This window comes from Meleagris gallopavo, chromosome 12 (assembly GCF_000146605.3).
Source record: "Meleagris gallopavo isolate NT-WF06-2002-E0010 breed Aviagen turkey brand Nicholas breeding stock chromosome 12, Turkey_5.1, whole genome shotgun sequence".
In the NCBI taxonomy this organism is placed as follows: Eukaryota; Metazoa; Chordata; class Aves; order Galliformes; family Phasianidae; genus Meleagris; species Meleagris gallopavo.
This window is the reverse complement of record NC_015022.2, coordinates 8404043-8416131: the sequence shown is the minus strand read 5'-3', so window position 1 is coordinate 8416131 and position 12089 is coordinate 8404043.

The following is a 12089-nucleotide window of genomic DNA, read 5'->3' as shown; positions in this document are numbered from 1 at the left end:
GAGGTGAGGAGTAGACAGGGAAGAGTTACCTATCTTTGAGTATTCAAGGAACTCTGTAGAACTGGGCACAGGGATAGAGCATGATCAGAGCAATAGAAGATTAAACCAACCCAAAAAGCTGTTTCAGCAACTGACTTCTAAAGAGGCTGATTAATTAGCATGGTGTTTTTGTGTAACCACAGTCTTTTAAAAGAAATACCACAGACTGAGCTTGGATCAGAGTAAAAGATTGTAATGAATATTTCTGCAGTTGAGCTTTTGCAAGTCCAGTGATATCTATATGTTAGTCCACCATTAGAAGAGTCAAAAAATAAATTGAAGTGTGACATTTATTCAACAAGACTTTTTCACAGAACTTACAAAGTCTGCACAAATCTAATGAAATAAACCACACCAATTTTGCATAAGGTTTCTTAAGGTTTCTTCTGAGAATGTGGAAAAAATACTTTTAAATGTATTGTTTTAAATTATTTTTAAAATTTTAAATATCAAATGAACAATACTCTTCTATGTAATTTGCAAGAAACAGCAGCGCCTATGCACAACATAAATCCCAGAGCAAGTCTAAGATAACTAGGGACAACTAAACCCAAACCACTACATTTATTGAACAAAAAGAATTGCTTCTACTGGGATCAAATTGGATGTATGCTTAAGCACATTTGTCACACTCAGAAGGAAGGCAGAAGAGCCAGACACGTGAAATGAAACAACGAGGAGTGATGCTTAGACAAAAATCTTCCCAAAGAATCTTCAGTTTAATAATCCCACAGTAGTAAAAATGTCAGATAATAAATCTGGTTGTGCATTCAAAATTAGCCGTACAAAAAAAAAGCCACTTCAGGATTTTTTAAATGAATTGGGGAACAAGTGCCATCGGATCTACTTTAAATCCCCAGCCTCTAGTATCTCTTTAGAATTAAAGATCTTCTAAAGTCAAGCAACAAGAGCAAAACAATCATTGCAAAGTGTTTCCAATTAACTGGCAGAGCAGGTTTCATGTATTAATAGCAACATGTTTTTGCCAACTCTTTATAACATCTTCAGGCCCATAGCAATGACTCACAAAAATAATGTTTGTGCACTAGATAAACAGCTGATAACAACTGTAACAACTGTTGTCCATGGCAACTATGCTGTTAGGTTGTTATTATTAAAGAATATCTCAGGAATTGTTGTTTTAAGGCAGTAATTATACTAAGTGTGTACTTGCACCAACAAAAGAAGGTGCACACTTTTCACATACTCATTGCAGTCAATGGCAAAATCCTGGCAGGTGAGCAAAGAAAATCTGATAGTATCATTAAACACTGAACTAGATAATATTGAGGATGGGTGGTTGTTTTATAGGAATATGCTCTATAACAGGTAGAGCATTCTGTGCCAGCTGTGCACCTGTCTCTATGTATTCAGGAGGAATCTGTTTGGCATAATGTATTTACAGAATATTAATCATATATGCAGAATAAAGACCCATACACACGGTACACATATTAGGGGAGTATTAATGTTTGCCTCAAGGTTAGTATTTCTTGAGTATTTCCTAAAGTTGAAAGATATCAGTACACTGAAAGAGAATCTGTTCCTCTCAAAACTATTTTTCAGAGCACATCATTCATTAACAGCTTCAGTATTTTCTTATTGGAAAATATGATTTTTCTTATTGTTCCAATAAGATAAGTAAATCAAACTGTTTATTTGTAGTCATCTCCTTTTGGTCATGCACCAGAATTGTATCTTTCACTATTAATTATTTTACAAGAAAGACATCTTGCTGTTCTCGTGTCCTTTCTGCTAGATTAGTCTTCTCTTCACCTTTGTGACTGTTATTAGCTGAGAATAAGCAGGGAGCTAATTTTACATGAGACATCCAGTTCCAAGGAAAGTCTCAACCATCTGGAATGGATGTGAGAGGATTCTTTACACTCAGTTTTATTAGACTCCCATACGGTTCTGAATTATTCTCTTTTTTTGCAGAATAGCAAAGTGACACTCAGCAAGATTTTCTGCAAAACGCATTCCCCCAGCATTCGTTTGTTTATTTCATGTTGTCTGGTCGCTTGTTAAAGCCACTACAGGATAGATAGAGTACTGGTAAAAAATAATATTGTAGAGTATCACATCATGCTGGCTAGAAGTGAAAGTACTTCAACGCTCTCCAGAAATAAAGATCTCTCAAATAACTATGTTTGACTGTATTTCTCATTACTACAAACTACCAAGTCTTACCTGTTACTTCTTTTTCGACTGTTAAGTAACTGGATGCTAGCCACAACTCTTCTTCTGTACTTAAGAAATTGCTTTGCTAATATTTAGACTGACATTCTTTAAGTTATTTTCTCCCAGCCTCTCTGCATCCTGTTTTCAAGCCAATCCATAGTAAGAGGGGTTTCAAAAGAATATTAAAAAAGGGAAACTCTTATCCTCATCATTATAGAGTCCAGACCAATACTGATCTATAATAATGGTCTAGCACAAAATGGTTCAGAAAAATATCAATTAAAACACTAAACCTCAACCCATGCAATATCCCAAAGACATTAAAATATGAGAAACTTTCCAAGCTAAAAAACAGATATAGTAGCATCAGCAGATCGCAGTTTGCTTTTCCTTCGCTGTCACAGAATGTAGTGAGCATGCAACTGGAAGCCATTCGGCAGCTGAGCAGTACATCACTTTCATGCTTTCCAAAATGTTTTCCATCGAGGACAAAAACAAAATGGAAAACACTTTAATGAAAAGAAGTTAGTTCACTTCCACTTTGTATAATTCTTACACCAAATTAGCATGTCATTCCCACACCTACATGAGCTGTACATTTACAACAAATACAGGAGAACTAGCTATGCTTTTGGCTGAAAACAGGGGGAAAAAAAAAACACTCCCTGAAACATAACCCTATGAAGAAGCAAAAGCTCACTAGAAAATAGCATTAGTAGTAAAAGCAGAGATCATATCCAATTCTAATGATCTTTGTTCTTCACAATCAAATACTGCTGACTACAAGAAGCCCCTGAAGGCACAGGGAGGTTTTCCTTTTGTGCACTTCAGCTCAAGCTCTTTATGAATTATGGAAATTTTCTTAAAAGACTGAGAAGTGAAAGGTAGAGAAATGATGGAAAAATCTTATCAGGTTGAAGACATTTAGAAATCTGAATCCTTCCTGCACTAAGTGCTTTCTAAAAGGTTCCATCACTACCATATCACTTGCAGGAGCAGGCACCTGAACGTAATTTACTCCAGGCTGCTCTCTTGTTCAGCTATCAGCCCGAACAACCAGCAGTCTGATTTCCATCAGGATCTTTTCCTATTTAACACACACTGTTGACACACAGAAATGTGAAAGTCCCAGCTATTTCATGTGTCCAGGTTAGCTGCCTGGGCACAGTGGCTGGCATTTAACGATGCTAGGAAGTCTTGTCGAGTGTTCTCTTTCCTCTTAATCCTCTTGCCATGAAGATATTTCAGACACTGCAGCTCTTAGAACTAGGTATTATATAGGACATGCTGTACTGATTTTGAAGTCAGATGGCACCTGGAGTTCTTATATCACCACAGCAAGTTGGGAACTGTGAAAGGCTCTTTTATCAAAATTCAAGATACTGCTATTAGAGTCCTGTCGGAAAAATGTGACCAAATAGCCCTACATGAAAATTAAATTTAAAAAAAAAAAAAGACACAAACTGTGCTCCTTCCCCTCGCTTTTCATTTAAGCTGCTATTTGACCACTCATAAATATTTTGTCTACGATTAAACCTCAGATACTTGCTCCATCACAGCAGCAAGCATTACTTGATTACATTTCACATAATTCTCAATAGTTTTTCACTCATGATACCTGGTAAAATTCTACAGAATCCAGAAGACAAGGCAAATACGTATAGGTTGAATTGGCTGATTGGACTATGAAAAACATTGCTGAAACAAATACAAAGCAGTCAATACGAACTCTCTCTGTCACCTCTATTAAAGTATTTGTCATAACATCAAGTATTTTGTCTAAGGAATCTTCTGTAGCAGGGAATATAAACCTTCTATCAAATACCACATTTTATTTAGAAAACAAACAAACAAACAAAAAGCTCAGACCCCATACTGCATACAAGTGACAGACATTAAAAGTCAGTAAAATATTGTTTTCTTCCCACTGTTCCATAATACTCTTGCTTTTATTTCCTTTCAGCATAATCTGACACAATTATATTATGTTTTAATCTATTAAGATTATATTAAGATTGTTTCTAAGGACTAGACAGCAGATCAATATGACAAAGTACTGCAGCAGTATACAATGCAGCTGAAGTTAAGTGTGATACACTGAGCAGACTAATATTTAACTAAGTCTTCTGGGAGTAAAAAGGAGAAGATTTTCCTTGTTCAAGTTCTTGAATAATGCATGTTCATATTCAATCATCTTGTAAATTAATCTACGATACGATGCAAAATAATATTGAATAGGACTTGAACAGTAGGATATTTTATACAGAAGTGTGTTCTTGACTCAGGGTTATGCTCGCAGAGTAACTGCCTGCTTTTGCACTTCTGAAATCAGGAAGATGGTAATAGGATGTCTCAATAAAATCTACTTTTGAATTTAGCAATGGAAGCCTGCATTCCACTCCTTAAAAATTAATTCTTTTCTTGATTATCATTCTCCCACTTGATATCCTTCCATTTGCATTGCTGTCTCTTGAATAAAGCTTGTAGACTGCTGCAAATATGGAAGCAATTTCTTTCTTCCTGCTGTGATAGTTTACAAAAATATACTTGGTATTTCTTACAGACCATTTCCTGGAGGAATTCTCACTTTAACCTCTCACCCATCCAGTTTTGTTTATTACCACACTTAGAGAAGCGTGTTTATTCTTTACGAAAATCAAACAAAACGATTAATAAAATGCTATGAAAGTAAAAGTCTCTTTCTCCAGAAACACACAAGCATTTTGAGAAACCATGCTCCTCTTTCTTCAAATAGTTTACATCAGGTGCATCCAACATGGATGGCCCTGGATAGCCTGTAATGCAGCCACATTAAGATCGTAAACTTATAACATTACAATGTGATTTTCAGTGGTAGTTTTCATGAGTTGATTGTGCATGACTTGAGTACAGACTGTGTAGGCTACAATGGAATGGAATACTGTGGAGGAGTGGGCGCACCGCAGTGCCAGCTCTGCCTGTCACACGGCATCACTCACAGCCAAGTTGAAATCCAAGTGTTATGGGGCCAAAGTCTCTTACTTTCACTACTTAGTCTTTATGCTTACATCTAAGGTTTGAGCACGCTTTGCCAATGCTCCAGAATCATGCCATTTCACTGACTCCACACTGAACCTTCCTCTAAGCAGGACTCAGTCGTTTGAGCACAGTATGGCAATAACTGCACTTAGGTACTTGTAGTCATCTCTGAACCAGAAGTACTGTTTGAGACATACGGCAGAAGCTACAGAAAACAGTGATATCACTGACTGATTCCCAAAAGTGCCCCTTTTCCTCCAAGGCTCAAGGGGTAAATCACATGAGGATAGACACACACAGCTCAGTAATAACTATATCTTACGTAGTCTGAACCTGTCCTTTCCCACGCCCCATTCAATAGTGCTTCCCTTAAAAGTCAAACACAGTTAAAAGGAGGGATTTGAATCAATTTCTTATAACCAAGCACACAAATGGAAATTTGAGTACTCTTCGGCCAAATGAAAATGAGATAATCCAAACAAACAAACAAAAACAAAAAAAAAAAAATCAACAGATCAAACAGGGATTTCTGTGCTTTTTCTGTGCTTTTATTTTCTTCCTCTAGCAAGTGTTCAAAGGTGCTGAAAGGGTAAAATTCAAAACTTTTCTGTAACAACATAAAATATACAAAACGATGCTAACATAGTTCATAGTCTTTGCTTGACTGTATGATTTTGAATTATCAAACTGAAAGCAATTAAGTGCCCAGAATGATTAAATCCAGATGAAGACTAAATTAATTAACTTTTTAAAAAAGGAGCATTGCATCTTCTGGTAATTAAATTTTATTAGAAATTGGGAAGCAGAAGCAGAGGACTAAAATAACTGATATAATTGATCCATTGTTTTCTGGATGAGAAAGAACCATAACTAATGCTTGGCACTCACCAAAGGAATCATAATTTTTGAGAGACTGAAAGGTCTCTTCAACAAACCTTGTTTCAAGAACAAAATCTCAGGTTAGTTCAGAAATATATGATCTTTAAATTACATTCCTGACACACAAACACGCCAAATCAATCAGTTGGTAAAGATCTATACATTAAAAAAAAGGGAAAGGGGGGATGGGAGAGGATTTAATTTATCAACTCTTCTTTTGCAACTCTGTTTGACATTACTGACTTGGCTTGGGATAGTTCAAGAAGAGATTTGGATGATAATCATGTAACATGGATTTCTTTCTGAACTGTGAGGAACTGAAAACCCATAGCTCCACAAAGTTAGTACATGCAAAACTACTCACAATAATTCAGGGACTGGATACAGTGGCCTTGACTTGATTCCAACTTTTCTTCATCTCTTTTTAAAGCAGAACAGGCCAAACCTGACATCACTTACCTAATCTTCCTAGTTTTCCAAACCTTACTGCGTTAAAACAATTTAACTGAAAGAAATGTTAACAAGATGATAAGGGAAAGATCAAAAGTAACGATGCTCAGGAATTGGCACTGGGATTACGTTGCATCCATTTAGATGCTGCATTTATGCAAATGACAGTTGTGCTTCAGAGATTAAAGGTGAGCTCAACTCATTGGCAATTATGCAAAGAATACAGATCAGCAAATTGAACTGCTAAAGGACAGAAATGAACACAGCAGTATGATTGTTTCTTTTTTAAAAAAAAAATCTGTTTCTATTTTTATTGTATAGTTTTCCTTTCTGTTCAGTAATGAAGGGGAAGCGATATAAGCATCCAAGCTTGAGCCCCCATGTGTGGAAAAGTTTCCACTGATGCATATTAGAAAACTGAGTGTTAATTTCTTCCAATTTCAGTTAGTCTTTTCTATGGGACATCTGGTCTTGTGTGCAGTGTTATATTATTGACACTTTCTGCATGCTCTTCCAGGACAATCATTTTGAAATGATGTCCCCACTTTAAGTACTCTAGAATGTGCTTTTGAAAAATGAGAATGTCAGCGCAGCCCTCTTTCTTCATTATGGCAACAGCTGGATTTCTATTTCTAAATAGAGAATGTAAGATGAAACCAGATGTAATGCAACATGCACTGCAGTGAAACCTAGTCACTTAGTGACAAACTTAATGGTCTGTGTTACACAGAACAAAAGGGAAATACTTGTTCCTTGTTAACTCTTTGGAATGTGCAAGTGATAAATGAGATCCAGCTCTAAATAATTCCAGATATTTTTAAGAGCCAAAGTGCATTTGCAGAACACTTCCCTAAAGCAAGATCAAAACACTTGAAAAAAAAAAAGGAAAAGAGCTAGAACAAGAGAAAGACTGGAAAAAGGTGGAGTCAATCATTCCTTTTCCACTCAAATTTCAATGAGTTTATGTAACTGAGGCTGAACTTTGAAGCTCTTGTTTGAAGCTTCAAGATCAACTCTGCAGAGGCTAAGTTATGGCTTCATCCATCAAACAGCATTAAGTCAATGTAACATTGTACTTGTAGTAGAGCTGACTGTGAATTTCTAATAAAATATCTTCTCATCTGAAAATGGCATTTGCTGAAACTGTACACCTTCCCCAGAAGTTTTTTTCTTTCAAAAATGTAACCTCAGGCCAACAGCACTATTTGGCAGAAGGGAAATAGTAATCCCAGAAGTAAAGCGGGTTTATTTAAAGCTGTTCTTTCTGTTGGCAGAAACTTAGGTTGAAGCCTTTACTTTAATTAACATTTCCATTCTGCCTTGTTTTATGGGTTTGTAGTTGTTTTGGAGTGTTTTTTTTTTAAATGGGGGGGACAGTGGGGGAAGGGGAGGGGAAGGGGCAAGGTTTTCTACTTGGTTGGGTTTTTTAAGTGTCCAATACAAGTGAAAGAATATCTAGAACAGGAAATGTATTCTAGGTCCTGTATGTTTACTGAATTAATACACTGACTAGGGTTGAAAGAAGAGGCTAAAGCTGAGAACTTCAGGCCATACGCATGCATAATGAGCAGTAACCATCTCCACTAATTCTCTGATCAATCCAGTGCGGTAGTGATATAGGGAAGGTGAAGAACAATCTGACCCATGAGCAAAGGGCTTTGTTATCATTCAAAATAAGTTACTACTTCATTATATAAGGAGCAAATACAGCTTTCTTATGGTGCATACATCTAACAAGCATTCCTTAAAGCAACACTTACAGAACATCTATACTGATTTAAAATGGGTATAGGTCTAATACAATTGAATACTTCAGAAAATATTTTTGCATTGTTTTGTTACTGAAGGAATTTTATTTTAGCTACTAATGCTAAATGGAAAAGCATGGCAAACTTTGTTCACCTGTTCTATAAGACAAATGTACAGTCCAAAGAGTTAACATTTCCACTGAGAGACCTTCATCTGGACAAGAAACAAACTAATCAAATATGCTTTGAAACTTGCCAGCCTGCCAATACTCCAGCTGTGTTTCTATGGCAGACAATGCAATGGGAGTGACATCCCCATCATAATAAACAGCTAAAATAGAGACAATTCTATTACAAACTAAAATGCACATTTTGTCATCTGTTACTATAATACACAACTGCTGAAAATAGGGTCTCACAAATAATGATAAATATTCATTAGGACACCATTACAAAGCTATGAAAAACATGGTCAAACTGAGCTGGCGTTGCTGGCATGGCCGTATTACAAGTCATGATACCTTCTCTCTAGATGCCCTCTCAACTGATTCTGAGCAATCATTTGTCCTAAACATCAGTAGGTCACGTGAATGCTCAGGATTTCACTGCAGGTTCTTAGTGCCTTGAATAACAGGTTTTTTAAAGAGGCACAGAAGGAGAAGAGTCACAGGTAGGCTGTAATCAGTCAGGGAAAAGTCAAGCTGGGATAGCTGACCAGCTAAAAAGAAAGAGAATGGATCCAGAAGACCCATGGTGGAGAGAAGGGGAAAAACTGAGGGGTATCATACACATCTTTCTTCTGTTGCTCCTGTTTGGAGTGCAAGATATCAGAACAAAATGCAAACTGGCAAAAGACAAAATGGCAGCCCTACTCCATTCACATACCAACACACTTGGCATATTGTATCTGCAATAGATGGCTGAAATTCAGTTTTAAGCAAATATTTCAGCCCTCCACCTGCTGGCTATACTTAGTGCCTGCAGCCTGCAAGTCAATTGTCAACGGTTTAGATCCTTCACTGGCAAAGTCCAAACTTGGTATTATTACAAGGTAACACACCGTGTTCATACCTCACAAAAGGAGACTGCGTCAGCTGAGAGGTTACTGAAATTACAGTCTCAAGATTATAAATGATACAGCTACAGCTCTACAGTAAGGAAAAAAAATGCTGGAAATTTAGATAGATACCAATTTAGAAACCAAGGCCTGAGATACTAATAAAATAATTTGCTCTTTTCCCCATAGTTTTTATATAAACACTCTGTACTGCATCTCAACTGGTCATCAGCTTATCAATGTACTCTGGAGAAATAAATGAGAATCCTTTTTTTCAGAATATGAAGTTAATGAAAGGCATACTCCTCTTAGCTATACCTATAAAGGCGGGTTAATAATAACAGGTAAAATCTGAAAAAGGAGCAGATAGAAATTCCTAATTATCTTGAGTAGATTACCGATAAAGAGAGTGAAGAACCATGAGCCAAACAAGAGCATCACCACCTACAACAGGAGGTTGAGGTTTTAACAACCAAATATCTGAAACAGTCTCAAGATTATTCCAAGAAGCAACCATATTCCAGCCCTTGCTCCACGCCAGGACTTGACCTATCTAAGTGCACAGGAAAGGAGAGATATTCTCTATAAATCAGAAATAAAAGAAACAGTGAATAAAGGCTGAGTCATCACAACCAGAACTCCAGTTTCCACCTACACTTGCACATACACAAGATGAACAGCATTGTTTATGAACACTTACACATCTTAATATCAAATGAGTCATTACATAAGGTATTTCAGGATTTTTACCATAGCATGTGGCACAGATATAACAAATGGACTGCTTAAATCCAGCCCACATGTTCTTTGTCCAGCACTTCATGTCCACACAGCATTTATTTTTCTCTGCATTAAGACAATCTCACTTTAAACAGAAGTCCACTTCTGAAACTGAATTTGCTATCCTAGAGTAAGTCTTGCTGGTGTTCAGCGTGGCCCTACATTATCTATGGCACTAATTGTCCATGCTTGTACATTTCTTACATCTGCTTTCATTTCTAAAATCCATCCTTAACTTTGAAAAAAAAAAAATTCAAGCTGCATAACCACTTAACCAAGGAGAACATCTCCCTGCTGGTTCCTGTAGTTCACATCATTTGACTGCAACTGTGCCTCAGCAAACTCCAAATCAGTCCTCACTCCTGCCCTGTGATGCTGTGAAGCAGCAGCAGCACCACCACAGGATCCATGCCTCTCTGACAGTGCTGAACGCTGCTTTTTAGAACTCACACACTTTGGGAACTCAGAGTCCACTCATTAATCCTTCATTTAAAAAAAATTAACAAACAACCAAGATTACCCAGGTCCAGTTTTACCCCACATAAAATATTTTTAACTCCTGGACAGCATCGTATACTATATAGATCCTTTCTTGAAATACATGGTATGCTGTTAGAGCTGCGTGGTACCTGGCTTTAACAAGGTTCTGTAGAGGCAGTTTAGGGGCATGTGGTCTCATTATTTGAGCTGAGGTTTGTTATGTGTGAATTCTTGTGAACAATTGTTCTTTAAAGCAGTGGGAATATTATTTCTTAAGCTAATCAACTATCATGCTTGCTTTGGTCCCCGATATTCTCCTGCAGCATTTATGTTTGTAGACCTTTTGATGTCTTCCCTTCATCCTTCCTATTCTTTCATTACAACACCTGTTGCAGCAGTCGATCTGCCCTTAGGCTTGTGATATCCACAATGAATCCACAGTGACTAAGCTTCCTACTCATTTTAACCACGGACACAGAACTGAAAGTGTGGTTATATAACCAGCTCCTGGATGCTACCCGAAATCTGTTGCTTTACTTCCGATCTCAGGAATGAAGTGGGCTTCGTAGCCTTGCACAGAGAAAGAGGGCTTGCATTCTCACATTTTGAAACACAGCATCATCTCTTCAGGTTTTGCTTACATGCCGTGTACTCCCAGTGAGATGCTGTCTATCCACACACTTCAGTACTGTATGAGTTGAATTCAAGACATTCATACATTATTTTAAAGGTACATCACGTCCCTCAAATGTGTATGCAAGAGAAATAATTCACCTGGAAGTGGTCTGGACAGCAAGTTTCTATGTAATTTCATTCTCTTTACTGGGAATGTTGTAGGACTACATGTAATCTAATTGTTTATGTTGCATGTTCCTAAAACAACCCATAAAATGCAATTTAAAGTCTGGGTTGATAATATTTAGTTATTTATAGACAGGTGGCTAGCAGAATGCCCTTTGCCATGCTCTTAGAAATGGTCGTGAAGTAATGTCCACACACTGACAGATGAAGATGTTTTCGCACTGCCCTTAAAGTCACATCAAGCTCATCAGAAACCACAAACAAGTCTATTAACACTGTACCCTTTGCAGTAAATTCCATGGACGTCTGTGAATTGTTCCACATGCACAAAAACACCACCTATGATAACCTTTATTTGGAAGAGTGCTACAGTGTTCATCAGAAGTTCTATACCACGACTGATCTCAACTGTTATTTTGTTGTTTCAGTCACAGGTGTCATTCCTGGACTGAAATCCCCAGCATTGATTCTGTTATCTTTCCAATGTGTAGAAAAGTCAGGTGGGTATAAAACAAGAATGACAGCACCCAGCAAAAAGGAGCACCACATCTGGTCAGCTGCAAATCACTGCATACTTTGAGACTTCTGATAATATCTAACTTGAAAAGTGCCACGAAATTAAATATGCAATCCTTTGCAGATCTTGTTTTTTTTTT